At 24.0% G+C, this 22,843-nt stretch overlaps 1 protein-coding gene across 3 annotated transcripts in view; it reads left to right on the top strand.

Annotated features, from left to right (window-relative positions):
* The first annotated feature begins 12,765 nt into the window (after positions 1-12,765).
* The window catches only part of LOC129610260 (uncharacterized), a 68,099-nt gene continuing 58,021 nt past the window's right edge, over positions 12,766-22,843 (top strand). For 2 of the 3 annotated variants that reach the window (XM_055522775.1, XM_055522772.1), the window contains exons 1-2: positions 12,766-12,959; positions 13,930-14,299. The gene's annotated coding sequence lies outside the window, so the exon portion shown is untranslated. Of the gene's footprint in view, positions 12,960-13,929; positions 14,300-20,963; positions 21,009-22,843 lie in introns of those variants that run through there. The other variant, XM_055522774.1, reaches the window with a different exon arrangement.

The raw sequence follows: 22,843 nt of genomic DNA on the forward strand, positions 1-22,843 counted from the left end.
TGGTTGATTCTATAACTGGTGGTATCCAAGTAGAACGTTTCGTCATAAGTTTTCTTGCTACCAGTATTGCTGCTACGAAGATAATAACCGATGTTATACTGATGTCAGTGGTAATTCCAATCATGTCATTCGTGATGAGTTTCTGTAGTTGTTTCACGTTGTCGAAGTGTAAGCTGTATAGATAGCTCAAGTTGATTCTCATTTTTGCTTCTGTTGAATTTGGATACATGACTGCTAGTAGAACCTGGCTTGTTCATATCTGTTTGTTGGAAAATGTGAAGTTTTTCACTCTTATTGTTCCTTGTGATATTGTACTAGAAAGTTTCCTGATAGAGCCTTTGTTACATTCTTTTCAGTGACATTACCGTTAAAGTTGTTAAAAAAAATTGTTTCGTCATTTATTACTTCAATTTACTCCTGGTTGTTATATTGGTATTCGCAGTTTTTATGCGAGCTTTTAGTTAGTTGGTTGATACAATTGTCTTCGTTTAGCTTCTGTATTTGTGAAAGTTTACATGCCATGATTTTTCCATAGTTCTGACAAGGTTCTGTAATACCGAATGTGTCTCCTTTGGTTAGGTCCTTAAATTCCAAGTCTTTTGTTTTTGTGTTGTCCGTTGTGAATCGAACTTGAATGTGGTTGTAGTCAATTCCACCGGTTTTTGGCACTGTGATAACTTACAGCACTATTGTACCTTTAGTAATAATTTTTGGTGAAGAGTATTTCCTCCTTGTTCCGTAATATTAGTGTTACTAACCTCCGCTTTTGGCAGTTGTATTGCATTTATAACTTCTTCCAATTCTTCTTTGATAATGCTTTGATAATAAACGGTTGTATAGAATTTGTTCATATTGTGTATGTTCATGAAGTTGACTAGATATTTCGTTGTAACTTCTTATAATTTCTTGTGTTGTATTCATTAGAACATAGTTAATTTTATACTGTTGATTATTATTTTCGACTATGGCATTTTGGTTTCGTCCCAGTTTGTATGATCTGGAGATCCAGCTAACCATTTCCATGCACTGCCTAACCAATTAATGGAGCGCCTCAATCTTTTTTTCTTCCATCAACAAGTTCCGCCATTAGCTTCTGGATTTGTTTTTTTTGGATTGAGTTGGGGTTGTACTTCTTTTGAAACTAATTCCAAGACTGGTTGGTAGTCTTCTAGATTTATTTTGTGGACTAGATGAAAATTGCCGTTCAAAATGTAACCAACGCCCTGTTTGATGATGACCAGCTGCGTGTCAAATTGGTGAATTAGAAAGGGTGTTGCTAACGCAAACATCCCTAGTCTGAAAAGGGAAAAATGTTTAATTAGTTGGACTGGAGTTTTTTAAATGGGCCTTATGAACTCTGCGGCCTGATTCAGTTGTGATGGTAACTCGATTCGCCACTACTTTTTTTTAAAACAAGGGCTTTGTTTTTGCCGTTATTTGTTTTATTGCGGCATAAACTGTTTCTCCAGTTTGGTATTATTTAGGTGCTTTTCGCTTTCGTTGATCTCTCTCAATTTTCCTTTTTTGACTCTTTTTATTACGATCTACTAAGTCCTCATTGACCATGAATTTGAAATTCACTAAGTTTTGGTAGTTTATTCGTTGCGATCTTCCGAAAAAGACATCATTTGGTTTTTTCCTGTAACTGATTGTATGGAGTTATTATATTGGTCTACTGCCGACGTTTATTATTTTTTTCATATTGAGATCCTTAAATTCCTCTTGAAGGCATCCTTTAATTTCAATGATCGTGGAATGAACTCTTTCAACAGCTCCATTGACTCCGCTTCTTTGTGACGGTGTTACATAAATTTCAATACCAAGCGTTTTCAAGTAGTCTTTGACAACCGGGTTGACAAAACCTGTTGTCCATCAGTATTATTTTCGGTTAATGGATAATTTTGATGAGTTTATTCCTTATTCGAAGAACAGATCTATCTTTTATACGGAAGAATTTGGTGAATTTTGAGAATTTGTCGATATAACTTATGAACTTCTCTTGTTTAATTTCGATTATGTCAATATGTAGAATCTCGGCTGGATAGGTTGGAACCGACGTTCCTAATGATTGTGGATTATTTGGATGGCGGTCATACTTGTTAATATTGCAAATATCACAATTATATGCGTATTTTTTTATTCGACTAGCCATCGGAAAGAGTATTTACTTCTTAAATTGATGAATGAATTGTTCCGGTATTTTGATTCCATTGATAAGTAATGGTATTAATTTTTCCTTTAAAATCTTCGTTAATGCAGCTTTCTCTATTCTTTCCAATTGTATAAAATGTCGATAGAAATTCGGGTGTGGTTGTTCATACCTATACAGGTCCTTTCCAACCTGTTCATTCCTGTACAGGTTTCATTATGTAACTCGCGTGTACTACCTTATGTACGATTCTATCGTTAACTTACATATGATTTAATTAAAGTTAATGACATTAATCGCATTTGGATTTTTATCCAGAATTTTATTGTACTTAATTCAAGGTTACAAATAAAACTTAAAACTATGGTTTATCGAAATTTCTTGAAAAGTTAGAAAATTGTTATGATTAGCTGATTGTCCGAATAGTTGCTTAAATAACATTGTGATTATGTTCATGAATGCTTATGTGGTTCTTTATAGTAGCGAATATTTCAATGGTTTCACTATAATATTGCTTCACGATTTTATTACCTTGGCGACAATTGTGTAGATCTCTAACTAAAGAAGTTTAATTTCTTTTTTCTACATAATGTATTATTAAGCGTTCTTTAATTTTATTCCAATCTAACAAAGTGCCATACATATTTAGCACTTCGTTTGCTGGTCTAAATATTTTATATCTAATTGCATGTAGCAATAGTTGTCCATAGTGAAATGATAGTTGTGAATTTAATATTACAAGAAACCATTGTTCTTCGAACCACCGGTAAATCACTTGATAATTCTATTTCCGCACTGTGACTGTTATTAGAGTCTTTGTACTCTGTTTATAATGTTTCGCTTTATTTTTTTATTTTAAGTCTAATACTCAAAATAAAGATATTTTCTCGTTATAAAGCTTTATATTAGATTTTAAAGTTTCAAACTTATGTGAATTGTATATTTTTTTTTCTTATTATTATGTTTGAATTTTAATTCACGATTTTTATTTAATTTAATTGAAATTTAAAATTGCAAAGTTCAAACGCATTGAATCTACAATTTTCAGATCCTACCGACTGCCCCATTTAACAATAGAGGAGTGGTCTTAGGAAAAAAATGTAGAATTTATTTGTTTTTATACCCGTACGAACGTATGTTCGAAGGGTATACTAAATTTGCCTTACCGTTTGTAACGCTAAGAAATAACGGTGTTAGATATAGACTCAAGTGTATGTTTTTGATCAGCGTCAAATTCTGAGTTGATTTAGCTTTGTCTGTCCGTCCGTCCGTCCGTCCGTCCGTCCGTCCGTCCGTCCGTCCGTCCGTCCGTCCGTCCGAACGATAACTCAAAAACTAATTGAGCTAAGTTCACCAAATTTTCACAAATGATTTATTGTAGTAAGTGCCAGAACCCTATTTAAATTGGACATGATCGGGGTACCGGTTCGGGTAGCTGCCATACAACTTCAAAATTTATTTGGCTATATCTCAGAAACTATAAAAGCTGTGGTATTGAAATTTCACAAAAACGAATATATTAGTAGGGCCAATATGCCCCATAAAAGTCGTTGAAATTACTTGGCTCCTTCTGGTACCTGCCATACAACTTCAAAAGTTATTTGGCTATATCTCAGAAACTATAAAAGCTGTGATGTTGAGATTTCACACAAGTAAATATATTAGCAGGGCCGATGTGTCTGGTAAAAGTAGTTGAAATTACTTGGCTCCTTCTGGTACCTGCCATACAGCTTCAAAAGTTGTTTGACTATATTTCAGAAACTATTAAAGCTATGGTATTGAAATTTCACACAAACGAATATATTAGTAGGGCCAATGTGTCTCATAAAAGTCGTTGAAATTACTTGGCTTCTTCTGGTACCTGCCATACAACTTCAAAAGTTATTTGACTATATCTCAGAAACTATAAAAGCTGTGATATTGAGATTTCACACAAGTAAGTATATTAGTAGGGCCGATGTGCTTGATAAAATTCACTAAAATTTCTTGGCTCTTTCTGGTAGCTGCCAAACAACATCAATAGTAGTTTGGCACAACCAGTATTTTGAATAACACATAGTACTGAAATTTTGCATAAATTAATATGGTAATACGGCAACTTAAAGTCATAGTCTGCCCCATAGTTAGTTATGGCACATTAGTTATTCGCACATAGGATAACAAATTCGTACGGGTATCTCAGAGTTGACAAGGTCAACTCTATTTTTTTCTCGTTTTATTATTAACATTGAAAATCAAAATTTTATTTATTTGATTTATTTTATTAACAAGATTTTATTAAGCTTCACTTCTAACTTCTAGATTACAATTGAATTAAAATTATTTTATTTATTCTTGATTACAATATTAATAAGGCTTATTCTATAATTTTACGACATGAAATTTAGTATCTCAAAATAAAATGGAAAACTTCAGTAAATTATGTTATTGATGGAAATAAATTTTGATTTGAATTTTATGATAACGTGTGAATCGCTAGGTAAGCAAATTACTTTCTGTCTTTTGAACATTTCTGTTGTTAGTTAACTTTAATATAGTTCCACTTATTAACAAAGAATTTTTGTTATGAAGACGTGGACACATTATTACATAATCTTAATATTAATGTTAATAATTAAATAAATTTGATATTATGATCTCTGATTAAAACTCATTTAATTGATATGTAAGTAGGCTTTGTGTTTAGTAAGTAATAGTAACAGTAATGCCGAATTTATATTTTAAATAATTGAAAAATTCAATATTTTGAAATAAGAAATTAAAATAATATTATAAAATAGAAAATTTTAAGTTCTGCAACATTTAATTTGAGAGCTATGTTGTTTTATATAAGAGAATTACTTTAAAATTGAATTGAATTGTATATAAATTTTAAAAATTATAATTGAATTATGAATTAATTATGAATAAATTTTTGATTATAATTAAAATTGATATTGATATGAATTTCATTATGTTATACAGTTTTTAAATGTAATAAAATTTCTTTTATAATAATTAAAGAGATGTTGTTTTTATCTAATTTTTGCAGTATTTTCAGTAAATTCTAATAGAACACTGAATTGTATTAATAAACAATATTTTGTTTGTTAAGCACCAAAAATTTGGAATTATATTCAATGAACAGAGTGAATTTCGGTAATTAAAATTTTTCGGTTTTTTTTTCTCACCCAATACTTTAAAAATCACTTTGAAAAATAAAATTTCTTTCCGCTCCTTTAAATTTGCATTTGATTTTGGTACAGAGAAGAAAGTTTGCAATATAATATTATTATAATGTTTTCTTTTACGGAAATATTTAACGCTTTGTATAATAAGGAGTCAAAAAGTTAATATCTAAATAATTAAAAAATTTTTCGGTAATTAAAAATTTTGTAATTTCTTAATGCTTGTTATAAATTACTCTCACTGGGTTAATGATTCATAGAAATCATAAATTTATGCGCACACTTTTAAATGTGTGTAATTGTAATTAAAATAAAAGTAAAAAACTAACAAATGTATTATAATTAATATAATACATTTGTTATTTCAACTTTAGCTTTAGTTTAAGAGAAAGGTTATAGAAAATTTTTGAATTATTCTTATATATTCATGACTTTGAATTCGAGATATTAGAAATGAAAATTTCTCAAAAATATTTGAGTAGCTTAAAGTTAAAGTTAATGTTTAATGTTAAAAAGTTGTATGATTAATTGGAACAATAGATTTATACCTATATTGAGTGTTTCGTATAAAGTGGCAAATAATCTCAGAATAGATTCTTTGATCAATTTCCAGCAAAAAATTATGTTGGAGAGGGGGTGCAGATATAGTAGTTTTCGAGCTACAGCCTGTTGAAAAAAAAGATACCAGATTTTTCCTGCATAAAAATAAACGGGTATAATTTCGGAACCATGCGACATACAGTTACTATCGGGGTTTTGCTTTACAAGCAATTAATAGTTCTTTAATTTCAGTTTGGTCTGAACCATAGTTTTCGAGATAGAGCTCGTCAAAATGGGAATTTTTGTTTTTTTTTTTGGATTTTTTTTTTTAAAAACTCGAAATTTCCCGAAAATTTTTATATAAACTGATATAACATTTTCCTCTATCTTTAACAGGTTTTCCAGTAAAATGTGTTATATGGGTTTTAAAAACATAGGAAAATGTATATTTTATATATTTTGTATAAATTTCTTATTACACATACACATTAAACTAATAAAATATTTAGTGTATATTATTCATACAAACCCCCCTACACATACAATATTTTACTGGAAATTGATCAAACAATCATGCCTGGAACTATTTGTCACCTTATGCGAAACACCTTGTCCTGTATAAAGCGAGTTGTGTGATTGCGCTTCATCTAATCACAGAATTATTTGTGTTATCAATTATTTAGAAAATTGAGATTTAAAAATATTTCAAAATTTATTTTTAAATGTTCTTTTTCAATTCAGTTTTAAGGCATTAAGTCAAACAGAAAATTCAATCTTTCAAATTATTTTAACCATGCCTGTGCTACAAAATACACCAACTGCAATTTTTTCTTTTCATTCGAATACACACACGTTCACTGACATATGTATGTATATATGTATGTAAGTATGCTTATTAATTTTTTTGTTTCGAATATTAATACATATATCGAAATGGAATAAAAACAAAAAAATTCATAAAAATCAAAACACATTTTCTTACATCATATTTAGTGTGAAAGTTTTACTATGATTTTTGCTTCTGTCTTAGTTTCGATTTTATTATTTCTGTTTTATTTTTTTTTTTCATAACTTTTTCTTTATATTATTATAAAATGTTTATGCACATAAATATTGTTCATGTGTAGATATGCACAATATATATACATTTTATATATTTTTGGTCTGATAAAAAAATTAATACAACTTAATTGTTATAAAGCAGAAGAATGCTATATACTCTCCTCTACATACAATAGTAAAAAGCAATAGCAAAAACAAAAATTAATTGTTTGCATATAAAAATGCTTAAAGAAAAATAGTTTTCATTTATGATCGAAGTATAATAAAAAAAAATAAATGCAATAAAAACGATATTAGACCATAAATGATTTTATAAAAAAAAAAAAAATTAATTAACCTGTTATACACACATTTACTCGCATTTAATAGTGTACAAAAATATTAATAGACCTTAAAGATGAATAAAAGTTAAAAGAAAAGCAATAACAAGTAAAACAGCAGAGGGTTAAAAAGTTATTTTTATTATTAATTATTTTTTTTCGGGTTAAATTATAAATAAAAAATGAACAATTTTTTTTTTAAATACTTTTAAAATAGAAAAAGAGCTCAGAAGACTTTATTAATTTTTATTAAGTATAAGGTATTATTGATGGAATTCATTGCTTGGTATTATTGATGGAATTTGTAAACTTGGTATTTTTACAGTTAAATGATTACAAAAAAAAAACCAAATAATAATGAAATCTCTTCAGGTTTTTATGGCTGTGAATCTTGCTCTCAAAAGAGAGATTTATTTATATATTATGTACATATATTATACAAGTCGTGGTAAGTCGTAACAGAAATGCATGCTTCAAAAATATCATGCAAAAAATAAAATTTGGTCACAAAGATCATGCTCATTACATGCATGACTATATCTTTTATACATACATATGTACATGTAAGTGTATGATTTATTGTGTATTTATAAAGAATTCGAACAATAGGATCAAATGGAGATGAAAAATATTTGAAATTTTTTTTTTTGTTTCAATATTAGTTTACCATTAAATTTAAGAGCGTTTTAATTCGACCATAATACTTAGAAATTTTACATTTAATATTTTTCTTTCTTTTTTTTCGTAGTTTAGAAACTATTTAAGGTAATTGAATATTTCGATTCAGATTTTTATTAATATAGTTTATAAAATATGCATATATTAATAATGCTATTAATGTGGTTGTTCATGGTAATTTTATAATTTTATAAATTAATATTAAAGGTTTTTGTCTTCAATATTAAGTTAATTAAATTGTATATGCGAAAATAAATAATTAAATTTAATTAAATTATGTAATTAAATGTTCATTAATATAAAGTGAAATATGAAATATGTATATGTTTATGTTCCAAAAAATGTAAAAAATAAATATAGGAATTAATTAATTTAACATGCATAAATAAGAATAAATAAAGAACTTGCAAGGGGCCACCGTAGTTTACTGACAAACAGAATTATTTGTTATTAAAGTTTAATTACGTTGCATTACTATTTATTATGCTACTTTAAACTTATTTATGAGACTGTCCTAAATTTAAAAAAATCTGACCGTGAAAATATGCCGATTTTATGATGAAAATATTGATAATATTTCAGTATATTAAATTTAAAGTAAATGAGCCACAAATTTCAATTGAATTTTCAGTAATAATTATAATAATTAATAATAACGTAAGATTAAGAAAAAGAGTACCATTAAGCTGGAAATAAAATTTGATTGACAATTACAATTAATTAAATTAAAAAAAAAATTAAGAGCACCTTCAATCGACCTAAATAAAAAATAATTTTTGTTTTTTCTTTTCACAACATCAATTTAGTAAAAATTCTAAATTTAACCATGGAAACATATAAATTTCAATTAAATCTGTAAAAGTATGTGAATAACTAAATATAAATATAGTATATGACATGTTAATTAATGAAATAAAATGGAAAAAAAAAACCTAAAACCTCGTTTACTTAATTAGGTAATTGGAAATCAACTCTTTCATGAACATATTCAATCGTTATACCATAAAAGAAGTTAAAGACAACAAAACGCAGAAAAAAAAATACCTACCATAAAATTCATTCTGAAATTAAGTGATAATCAAATACTAAATATAAAACTAACCAACTTACTTACCAAGCAAAACCTGTAAAGTAGAAAAAAAAAATAAAAAACAAAATAAAAAATGAAATAAAAAATTTGAAAACAAACTAAAAACTTTGAAAGTAAAAGTTGTTTATTACTTTATCTATGTATGTATTAGGTGTGTGCTTTTATATACTTCTTCACCTCCCCTTTTATATTGTCCGAATGTTGCAACTGTTAAAGAAAGATAAAAAAAAATTCTAATAACAAAATGCTTAATAAAAAATCATGTTTACTTTTAAATTCTAAACAATAAAAAAAAGAAGCAAAAAATAGGCAAGAGAAAAAAAATAAAGAAAACAAAAGCGAAATTTCGTTATAGAAAAAAAAACAAAAGCAAGGAAAAAATTAAAATTTATTTATTGTGAACTTTATAATAAGAAAAACAAAAGACTTAAGTAAGAAACTTGAAATTTTTTTCTTAATACAGTTGAACCCGGATAAGGGTGCTCGGATAAGAAGGAGACTTGGATTAACAATGTCACTTTGTTCTATTTGAAAAATTATTTCTTACAATTTAAAAATTTTTGTTTAATTTTTTCGCTGTACTCGTATGTTTTGTACATTTTTACTCATACACGATCGAATCCCTAGACTTTATTTTTCTTAAAAGCACCAATAGAATCTCTTAATAATTTTAAAAAACTTATACAAACAGAATGAAAATCTCAATTGAGTTAAGTTTCTCTTATCTAGATTCGACTGTATTTATTTTTTTTATTGATTGAATTGTATTTTTATATTGTCAATTTAATTTTAATATATATTGTTATTACTATGAGGATAAATGAGAAATCAATATTAAAATAATAAGGTATAAAAAATATCATACAATTTTATGATACAAAATTTTAAGACCGTACACAATATTATGTATTTATGGTAGTTATAAATGCACATATATAAAAAATCTCTATAATATGCATTTACTATCCCCTCAATCAATAAATATTTATTGTAATTTATGATACTGGAAAGAGATTGAATTTAAAATAAAAATTGTGAAGAGAAAAGTTAAAAAAAAAATGTAGTTTAAATTAAAAAAATATTGAATGATAACTATAAGATAAGAAATTTTAATAAAACAAAATGTAATTCTTAATTAGAATGTAGATTCGCGGTTTCTTATATTGTAGAAATAATTTACAGGAGATTTATTATTGATTAAATGTAGTAAAATTGTACTGTATTAAGTCTAGCGTAAATTTTCCTTTTCATAATAGTTGCTGGTGTTCTATCTTTAGGAATAGTATAATAATATTATAATAATTTTGAATATTTCTAAGGTCATTCGAGTTGTAGTAATGTAATGGTCACCCTACATCACAAATGAAAATGAATCTTTATAAAATCGTATGAGTCTTATTACCTTACCGATTGTGAAAACGACTTCCTAAACATAAAATTTATTTTAAACAAATAAGAGATAAATATATCCTATATACTCGTATGTTAGGTTCATCTTGTTCCCAATACGAGGATATGTTAGATTAGTTTAGGTTGACATGGCTTCTCCTAAGGATACATTAGGCTCGTTATGATGTCACCAGATTCATCCTCCCCCTCCTTCTCTTCATTCGAACCAATTTGAATTTCTGAGAAAATGATTAATGTCAGTACCATTCACATTTCCCGAGTCTGTAGACCGCTGAAAGAAGTGGAACCTAGGAAATTTCTCCCTGGAGTTTCTCAATGCAATAGATTTTAATAAACTAACTCTTTATTTAGTCGTGGCTCGATTAACTTTAAAAACATCATTTAAGAGTAAATTAATATAAATTTCATGATAATTTTACAATTATTTTTCACTAACTTCATAATTATAAATTTCGAGTTTAGGTCTTTCTATATATTTAGGATATTAATTTATCAAAAAATTTTCATAAATTAAAGAAAAAATATCGAATTCGTCACCATAAATCTCCGAAAAATGCAAAAAAATAAAAATCATAATCAAAATAACCATAGTTAAGCAAAAAATATTTTTAATAATGCAACTACAATCAAACTACAATTTATTGCACAAGTGAAACTACATATAATTTTATAAACTCGGCTACCATTTGCTTTATTTGTTTATTATGTTTACTGGTTGTTGTTGTATTTATACATAATTAAGCTTGTATTTACGTAAATTGCATTAAGTAGCAAGGCAGTTTTGCGTATGAATAAAGTTTATGCGTATATGCGTATAAAATGTAATTTTTTTTTGTTAACAGTCTATTATTAGAATAGTTAGTAGTGGTTTTACTACAAAATATGCATTATATTAGTGTGTTGCTTTAATATTATTCAAGTTTTGTAATTCTTTATAGTGCATATTACATCAAAATTAAAGATTAATGTTGGTAGATTTTGGTTCAGGTGTTCAAGTATTAAATAGAAATTTTTTATTTAAATCAGATATTTTGTTTTATTTCACGAAACTTTAATGTAGAATCGAGAATAATATGAGCTAAACACTATTGGTCGTTAATAATATGTCGAAAAAAATAATTTGTGGAAAAAAATAAATTCTGATATAATTTTTGTAATTTATGAACCTTGCGGTAAATCTAGTAACATTTAATTTATTTGCATTAATAATTCAAAAATTCTAGTAAACTCAATGACGTAAGAACGTGTGTTCACGATAATATCGTGTCATCACCAGCCCTATGCTCCCTCCAGGAACGAAGTAGGAATAAAAAAAAACAATTCAAAATTAGAATTTATGAAATATAGGGTGCAGGTAGTGTATTGACATATACCGGCGTATAGATATTCGATATTAAAGCAAAACATTGTTTGACAATAGGCCTTCCGATTAAAATCGTTTTAGACCACAGGATAAAAGTTCTTTTTTTTTGGTGATTTTATTGATTGTCCAAAACTCTTCCAATTTTTTTTAATTTATTTTTGTATTTAGGTAATTAAGCGACTCATTTCAAGTCAAGTGAACGGCAATTAACTTCTCCTTATGAACGCGAAGAAAGTATTTTTAGAAAAAAATCGGTATATTTTTGTTAGGATTTTTGAAAGATGTTCATATCAGGCAGTCCATTCCTCTAACTTAGTTCCGGTTAAACCTTTTCATGGACGTTATGAATACATCAATTTTTGCGAAATATTGATTTCTTATTCTGCCGGAAAATTAGATTTTTAGTCATTTAATTTTTATATTTACGATTTGTTTGTAAACTTAAAGAATTTTTTACAAGCTAAGTTTAAAATTTTTGTGATAATAATCAAAGGATCTTACGTAACCTATATACTAGATAAAACCAACAGTCGATGTTTTTTTGTCTTTAAATCACTAGCGTTATAAGTTCATTAACAATATTTAAAACATCTGTCTTTAATCAATAATCATAAAATTTTATGAAAAGCAAATACAAATTTTATTGCATTAATATTAAAAAGTTAAAGAAATATTTATAATATAAAAAGAAAACAAAAAAACAAAGTGAAACAAAAAAAAAAAACAAGAGTGGTGTATACATGATGGTGGTGGTGGTTTTTTGGTAGCTTGTAGTTTATGAATGATTATTAATATTATTTTGTCGTTCCGTATTATACTTGTAGTTTTTGTTATAACCATTATTACTAATCAATGTTTCTTTTTAACTGTAATGGATGTTGTCGTCGTTTTGCTGCTTTAACTTCTTTTCATTTTTCTTTTAATGAGTGTAAATGGTTTTGTTTTTGTCTTTAATTTAAAAATTTTTTGGGTAGTAGTATTCGCGATTTACACCTCAAAACAACGTTAAAGAAGCGGTTTAATTTTTTTCAATAAAAAAAATCTTTTTTTTTTTTTTTTGTAATTTAAATTTTTGTAATATTTTAATATTTTTTGCTTTTTCGTTCACATATTTTATTTTTAATATAAATAGTAGGAGAAGAGAAGACGAAAACGCGATACTGGAAAAAAAAATTTTAAGGTTTTTTGTTTTTGTATTTTTAACTTGAATTACGTATACATTTAAGTGACTTATGTGTGTGTGTGTGTTTGTGTATATCCGTTGATTGATAACGTTCATAACAGTTATATTTTAAGTAGAAGACAAAAAAAAATATAAAAAATTGCTGTTTTTTTTTTGTTATTTGTTTTCGTGCATGATTGGATTACGAATATTTTGCGTAAATTTTATTCCTCTACTACTTTTTTGTTTTTTTTTTTTTTGTTTCAGTGTAATTTTAATAAAATTTTTTGTTTTTTTTTTTGGATTAAATTTTGAATTAAATTTTGTGTTCATTTTAAAATAAATATTAAAAAAGTAAATATTAAATAACAATATAGTGATTATAATTAATTTAATAATCAATAAAATTTTTGATGAGCTGTAGAGAGAAAATAATGAAAAATGCATGAATAAAAATTAAAGTGTTGCCGTGTTTATTAAAAATAATTTTTTTTTTCTTGTTTTTATACATAGTGGAAAATTATTTAAGATATTTATATTAGATAAGTTTTTATTATCAATTCAAATTGACCATTTTATCTATAAAATTAAATTGAACTTTTTAAGTGTAACAACTATACTTGTCGTTTTAAACATACAACATAAATATTACAATTTAGGCTTAAGTTTTACAACACTAAAATAATATAGAGAGCATACAATAGAAAATAATAATATAAAATGTTTGAATGAAGCTTTAGTATTAGTATAACAGTTTAAAAAAAAATCAAAATAATATTATTATAAAAATAACAACAAATTAACAACTACTTGTATAATATTTTGAAGCTGTCAAGTTTTTCTTTTTATTTATATGCACATATACATACATGAGTACATGTTTTTAATTGGAAAATATCAAGATTTTCCACTAATTTCATTTTCATTTTTCAATTTTTCAATCATCTTATATACCTATATTTTTTTTTTCTAAATTTTATCATTACAGTATATACAACTTGCAAATACAACTATATAAATAGCTTTTGAATGTAAAAAGAAAAAGAAAAATTTTCCATTTTGCAAAATTTGCTTTTTTTGAAAATTAAACAAATACTTAGAGAAAAAAAAATTTTCATTTTTTAAAGCAGTAAAATTTTAATAGTTTTAATTTTAAGAAAAAAAAATATTATTTAGTTGCAAAATACCATTATACTTTAGAGAAAAAAAAAATAGAAGAAAAGAAAATTAATTATTAATAATTAAAAAATAAAAGAAAATTAAATTTCAACCTATAAAAATTAACTGAGTAATTGGATCATTTAACGAAGAAAATTTTGTTATTTTTTTGAAAATAAATTGGAATACATTTAAAATTGGTAAGTAAATGTGGTTGTTTTTGCTTTTGTATTGTTTTTTTTTTTAATATAAACTTATCACGAAATTCCAATTAGAAAATTCAATTTTGCATAGTTTTATAATAAAATTTGCTTTTCTTTTTGCTTAATCGTCATTATAAGCTATTCAAACTTTGAGTATAATGAGATTATTTTTGCCCAAGTGCTATTGTTATACAGAATTATTTAAGATTCCTGAAATTAATATGCTATACAACACAAATAATTTATAATTCCATTTAAATTTTAATATAATCAAGGATTTTTACAAAATTTTTAATAATCTATAATAAAGGGCCATCCAATTATTATCAGATTGGATTACAATTTATTTTAAAATGAAGACTAATGAAAATTAATGACCAATTTATTGAAAATTTCAAATAAATTTCATAATATTTAATATATCATTACTAAAATAAGACAACAAGCAAATATTTATTGTGAAATATTGTGAAAACCTAAAAAACCTAAATATAACAATATGTCAAAATTATGGCAGTAATAAATTCGAAATTTGAATGTATATAGAAAAGCAAAAAATGCATCTTACATACAAAGAGAAATAAATTACAATGAAAATGTTAAACTTTTAGAAATGATATTGTATAACAATAATTTCATATTTGTTTACGATAGAATATTAATATATGTCGTAAATATTATTATAACAAAAAAAAAATTGCATTTTTATACAGAAAGAAAATTTAATTTTCATTAAGTTTATAAAAAGCTAAAATTGTTAATATCTAATGGTATTAAGTATATAAAATTGAATTTAATATTGTTGGGGTTTTTATTTTATAATTAAGAATTTAAATTACAAAAGCTTATTAAAGTTTTATAGAATCAACTTTATGAAGTAGTCTTAAATAGATAGGGTTTCAAAAGATTAGTAATAGAATTGAAATTGAAATAGTATTTTAGGAAAATAATAAATTTATAGAATTTATTCGAGCTCATGTTTACCAAGTTTCACCAATAAATCAACTAATATACCTGTTTTTTTTCAGAAATTCTACTTGACTATTACTAATTTTTTAGAACTTGCAAAAATTATAATTTTTGTGAATAAGTTAAATTTTTTGCTATTATAATTTTTTTTATGTTGGGGATTTTTATTTGAATTTTTTTTTTGCAAATGAAAGTTGTTATAACATGCTTAATTACTTGAATTTTATATAAAGTGTGCGCACACAATAAAATAATAAAATTTCCTATAAAGGAATTTATTATTATTATTATTATATTTTTTTCGTATACAGTTGAATCATTTTAAAAGAGGTGCTATTTAGTATATAAGAATTTTCAAGAGCTACATTTATTGAACCGGATTTGGTACAATGTCTGAAATGAAATAGTATAATAAATGTGCATAATATACTTTATTTATATAACAGTAAAATTTTTAATTGCAATTAACGGTAAGAAACTTTTTGCTTTAAATTTACAATTACATATATAATACTTGTGTCATCTCATTAGTTTACTTCTACTTTATTCCGTTATACGATAATGAATATTGCGTGCATGACGTAAGACAGGTATTACTATAATATTGTAAAATATAAGTAATTGAAAAAAAAAATCTCACAGAAAAACTTCCCTTGAGTAAGAATACAAGTAAATTTTTATACAACTAAATATTCTTCAAATTTTATATATGTAATTAAAAGAATGACATTTTTCAATGAGTGATCTGAAATTAAAGTGAACTGTAATCAAAGTTTGAATATATATATGAGCTTGTTACTTTCACAAATATGTATTTTAAATTTGTAATACTCGTATATTCAGAATATTGCTAACGTATATATACTTACATATTATGGGTATTTAATAAAATATATTCGATTCCATGGGGCTGAAAATTAAATATTTCGTATGAGTTCATGAAATTTTTCAGCTTTTGATCAGTCAAGTAATTAATATTCAAAAGAAATTTGATCAAACAAGAATCAAGCGATTAATATTAAAGGAAAAATGAGGTGATTAATATTCAAAATTTAATTCTGATAAAAAAACACCTATAATATGTAGATTTTACTGTTTTTATTTGTGGACAGTTAGGATTTATTGTATATTATATATATACATATACATACGTATATATTTAAATATTAATATCGTTTTTTAAATAAAATAAAATCTGGATTGAATTTGTTGAATATTTTTATTAATGTTTTTTTTTTTATGTGTATGCATTATTTGTTTTATTTCTTCCTTTTTTCATTTTTGTGATTGTAAATTTTCAAGAAAATTTACCTTGATTTTTTTTTTTCTTGTAACTAGTTATATAAAACTGGTAATAAATAAAAGTAAAAATTATAGTGATATTTTTATAAATAATGATGATTATTTTAAATGATATTTTTTTTAATGATGTTAAAATTTTATATGGTATGTTTGAATTGGTCAACTGCATACTAAATTAAATGTACAAAGAAAATGAAGTATGCAATGGTAATTTAAAAAAAAAAAAAACATCGAAAAATTTTTTTCATGTTAATTTTCGTTTTGGTAAAATATTTTAAAATTCAAAAGTTTCAAGTGTGTTTAGAAAAAGTATATTAGCTTTTATAGTGTAAGTAGCAAATACCAGATGTTTAGGTCCTTCTAGTTCTTTGCCATAATTTTAATTCCTCAGAATTCTATGATTTTTATCGTACATGTTGTAGTTTCCAAAAAATTTCATTTATTACGTTAAAAAAATTTTAGGCATTAAAATTACAAACTGTTATTGGTGGTGGCATTAATACCTTATTTCGTTAATAATATTTTGTATTATAAATTGCATTCTGTTTTGCGCTCGAACTTTAGGAATATATTTCGGAATGAAGGTAGAAATAATTTTATATCTTTATTCACAAATGAATAAATGATTCATATTTTTATAACTATCATTATAATCAATACAACTTAATTTTCGGGGCTTAGTAGCAACAGCACATCGCTTTTTTATTCTAATTTTTGCATTAAATAATGCAAAATTATAATAAATTTAGATATGCAATTAATTACAATGAAACCAAACAGAGTCTAATTATTTATTTTACACTTATTACTTATTTATAAGTGTTACAAAATAGTGGATATAATTTGGAGTATGTCTGTTTTTTATCATGCTTTGTTGCTGGGAGAAGGGGTGGATTATATCGTGGGCAACCATGAATCAGTTTCTTGCGTAATTGGGCTTACCGGGTAGGTGAAGACACTGACATATAGTTTTTACTTTTAATTAAAAAAATATTATATTAATATTTATTGTTTTATTTTACTGGTTTATGATATTTAATATTGGATTACATGCAAACATGGTAATAATCATTAATATTAATTTTTTAATTAGTGTTGAAAATAATTAATATAGTTTGATCTGACCGGGCTTTGAACCCGAGACTCTTCTCTCAAGGGACCAGTGCAATAATCAATGCACCATTCATCAGGTCTAAATTTAAAGTATGTTACAAATTATTAATTTATTTTAATTCCATTTTTTGTCCTAGATTTATAAAATTTGTCCAATATTCAATTCAAATTCCAATATTAAATTCAAAAATAATGTAAGACAGCCCAATTTATTTGTGTTTTTTATTTCTTAACTATAACATCAATTTATTAAAAATGTAATACAATATTTATTACATATGTATATACTCTTAATACATACTCTTTGACAGTTAAGAAATGACATAAAATATATTACAAATATTTTATAAATTTATTATTAAAATTTATTTTAAAAAACTCCACATTATTTTTTAAAATATTTTTAGTTACACAATATTAATAATGACATATTTTGAAACAACTAATTAACAATATTTTATGTAGTATAATTATACATATATATTATATACACATATATGTATATATATATCAAATTAATTTCAAAACATTATTACCACAAAATTATAATAAACTATCAAATTTTATATGCTAATTATTTTCATCTCATTATTGAAGAAGAGAGGCGAATACAATTAATTTTTTTGTTTTTTTTTACTGTTAACAGTCAAGTAAATTTGGTTTTAATTATAACTGTGTAGATAATGTCATGACACTTACAATAGATAAAAGACGAATCATAAAATTTGAAATGTAAAAATTATGTAATAACGTATAATAATTTGCTATAAAATGAGATTATGAAAAAAGATTATATTGTAAATCTATGTAATTGCAACTTATTTTTTATATTTTAATTAAGTAAATTCAATATTTTTTTTAAAATATACATATATACACAATTCTAAGAAGTATTGATATTAGCTAATATTGTATAACTAAAATATTATCAAACATCAAAATGAAATCTGACTCTGTATGGTATGCAAAATTATTGATGTCTTCTGTCCCTATATAATATGCTTATTTAACATTAATTGCTTCATCATAAAATTTTTTTTCTGAAATGTAAACAGTGTTGCTTGTACGTATACAAATACATATCACAATTTTACTTTATAAATCAAAGCTGTCATTAACGACTGCTATTGATTCAAAGAATGTTCGGGAAAAACAAAAATAATAAATAACAAAAAATTAGCCAATATTTTTTTTTTTTTCAAATTTTTATTTAATTTTGCAAAAAAAAGAAATACCGCAAAATATTATGCAAATTTTTGCAAAAAAAAATTATATATACATATGTATATATTTCTGTCTAAAAATGTACACCTATTTTTTAAAAGAGTATTCATGTTATGTACGAAATTTGTATTTAAAATTAAGAAAAAAAAATCGAAATAAAATTTTCTGATTATTAAACAACTATTAAAAAAAAAAACGATAAACTTGCTTATTGTACCTGTTATGAATATAAGCGTATAAAGGTAAATCTTATTTAATAACACTTCAAATAAAGAAATATTATGACATTTATACCGTTGTTTTTATATTGATGACACTTTTTTAGAATCAGAAAAAAATTTTAAAGTGATTCATTTGAAATTATTCTTTAAAATTCATTTTTACGATATTATAATTGCAGTATGGAAATGAGTAGCAATCATAAAATCAACGGTAACTGTTATACTGTTAAAATTTTTATTATTATAAGGCGCCTTACTTGGTAACTATACTTGATATACTTAGTATAGTTAGTAGTAGAAAAATGGACATATGTATATAAATAATAATTGTTATATCCTATTTTATGTCACTCTACTTAAACTAACTTTAAATATTTTTATTTATTAAAATTAATTTAATAATTACAATTATTATAACAATTTATTAAATTTTATTTTGAAATTTTATACTTTTAAAATTCAAATATTTTTTGTAAATAACGTAAAAATACATTTTTTTTTTCGATTTCTTAACGCCTACTTCTAAATTAAACGGAAAAACAATATTATGAGAAGGGATTTCGCAGTTTAAACTCTCCTTAAATTTTGATTAAAATACCTAAAATTTTGAAAAACCATTAATTTTAAAGTAGTTTTATATAATTTATTTTTGAAATGCTAAATTACAAAAAGGCTTACTAATAATATTTTAAATTGCCGACAGTATTATACTTTTCCAAAGTGCTAGAATATTCGGACACTTAAATTAGTAGGGTTTTTATAATATTGCATTCTTTTAATTAAACTATGAGGCTATTTTCAAAATTGTTGTGGTTCAAGAATTGAAAATAATTTTCCAAAATAGTCTAAATCTATTTGTAATTAGTCAACAGCGTATAATGTAATGATATGAAAAAAATATTATGTATAAAATATGACCAATTAAGCATTCTCACGAGCTATTCTCGTTAATTTTTCAGCTTCGCCACTGATTTCTTTAATTAAAAATACAATGTGCGTACTTATACAAACATATAACATAAACGTGTGAATAAATAATATAAATTTAAAAATTTTCTATACCATACAAATTTACAAGCGTAAGAAGGTACTTATTTAAAACAGTTAAGTGATTCTATTAAAAAAAATTTCTTCTTTAAGAAAATATTCAAGAGTCAATCTGTGTATAATGTATACGTTTTCGTCTTTTACTTATAAAACATTATAAATGACCACTCCTTAAAAAAAAAAGTAATTTTTGAATTATTATGACAACTTATTATTTACGGTAGTTAATAATAAACATTTTTTAAGGTGACATTTTCAATATGGTGTGGGTTGATTCTTGAAAGTGGTTATTAAATTTCTTATATAAAATCGAAACATATGTAATATTGTTGTCTTAAATAAATTTGTCTTAATTTGTTGTTAATTCATTATAAGATTGTATATGTAAAAAAATTGTTGTTTTTTTTTTTAATAAATTTAATTGCAATCTTCGATTTGATATTAAATTAAAAATTTTAAATTTATTAAGTTATGTGTGTGTGTGTATGGAAAGAACACTTTTTGTGAAATAGTACTATAATAATTTTGAAGGTCTTTTTTAAAAGTACATTTATTTTTTATTGGAATTTTAAATTTAAAATAAATATTATTTAAATAAAATTTATTTATTTTAATGATAATAACATGTAAGAATAATATTTACTTGAATTTGTCAAGTATTTTTATTGATTTACTTATACTAAAATTAATTTATGCATGTATAATAAATTCAAGGTTTAACACAGAATGATTTCTATACTGATTTAATTTTAAATAATTGATTACTTATATAGAAGATCCCGACCATTTATTTAATTACGACGGCGACGACAGTTAATTAATAATTTCATGTAAGTAATAAATTTTAACTTTAATAATAAAAATAAATTTCAATTAGGATTTTCGTGGAAATTGATGTAGTATAAAATTTTAAACTTTTATTTTTAAAAAAAAAATTTTGAGGTCAAATAACATATTATAAAGGACACTGTCACTGTATGAATGAGAACACTTAATCCCACACTATGTGAATGGAAAAGAATTCAAGTAGGGCAATCAATGTATAAAAAATTTAAATTCGCGAATTTAAAAATCAAATCAAAACCATGTTATTAATTAAGAATTAAAAAAATTTTGTTGTTTATTTTCTAACATTTTCTAATCTAGTTCAAAATTTTATGTGTATAGCTTTGAGTTATACAAAATATTTCTTAAAAATCATTGAAGTTAAGAGAAAAAAAATTTACTTCAATAGAACCTTCCTTTTTTATTTTTAAGATATTATGCATATATACACATATACATTTTTGGTATCTATAGGCATATAATCGCATAAATTTCATATTTAATACAATATTGCAATTATAAATTTAACAATATGGAGGTTTAGAGCTAGAGGCAAGGTAATTTAATTTTTTTTTTATTAACAAAACAATTATATTTTGTACTTTATTATTATTTTATTTTAAAAATAAATTTAAATTTTCATAAATGGTAGACAAAAGAATAAAAGAAAAGTTTAAAGTTTCATTTATAAAAAAAATCTTAATTTAGATAAATGGTAAATTATCATGCATATACGTATATGTAAAATAAATAAGTATGTAATTTGTTTATTGTACTAATTACATATTAGGATAACCTAATTACCTTGAATTAAATTAACCTCAATTTTTTTTCTCATTTACACATGCATACACACTTACTCATTTAAATAATATAATATTTACACTATTATAATTTTTATTATTATTTTAATTCGTAATAAGTAAGTATCATATGTTTATTTAACTCTTAGTTAATAAAAATACTATAGTTATAGGTACATATAATATATATGTATATAATTAAATTCTTTTATATATCATAAATTCACCTACATTACCATTTTAAATGAAAATGGAATCAAAATGATTACCTTAAATAAATTTCTGATGAAAAAATAATAAAAAACAAATTAAAATTGTTGACTTTACCTTATAATTAGATTCATGACCAAGAACTTGTCTGCTCACCCTATATATGGCAACTCTTTTAAATTTATTTAAATATACAAAAAATATTTTACGTATATATACGTAAATAGTATGTAAATCTACATTAAGTACAAGAAAATGTATTAAAAGAGAACAATATGGCGATTACGTGATTTGAATTTGTGTTTTTTGTTTTCTGCTTTTTTTTTTGTTTGAAAATGATGATCTTATAAAGAAGAGTGCAGTAACTTTTAGTAAAACTCATTTAAATTTAGAAAATGTCAAAGAATTTTAAAATAAAAAGAATCAGAAAAAAAAAGTTAAGAATCTAGTAAATTTATTACAGTTATATAAAAAGTCAATAAAAAAAATTAAGTGTTAAAAGCAGTGTTGCAAAACCATTATTGGTAACGTAACGCCATTGTGAAAATTTTCAAATATAAATTTTTTTATTTTTAGGAGTTTCGCTGTAATAGTGTTTAAAAGAAATGTAATAAACTTAATAATAAAAATTTTGAATTTTGTAGTTTCACAAGGAGGGCAGAAACTGGTCAGCATTTACTTTAAGACCTTAAGCTGTACATATGTATGTGGAATACATTTGAAAAAATTAATAAACCTGGCGTATAAATAACTTTGAAATTAGATAAAATCATAAAAATATTAATTTTAAAAAAATTTGTTCTTAAAAATCCATAAACTTTAAAAAT

The sequence above is a fragment of the Condylostylus longicornis genome, unplaced genomic scaffold (assembly GCF_029603195.1).
Source record: "Condylostylus longicornis isolate FDR11 unplaced genomic scaffold, ASM2960319v2 ptg000044l, whole genome shotgun sequence".
In the NCBI taxonomy this organism is placed as follows: Eukaryota; Metazoa; Arthropoda; class Insecta; order Diptera; family Dolichopodidae; genus Condylostylus; species Condylostylus longicornis.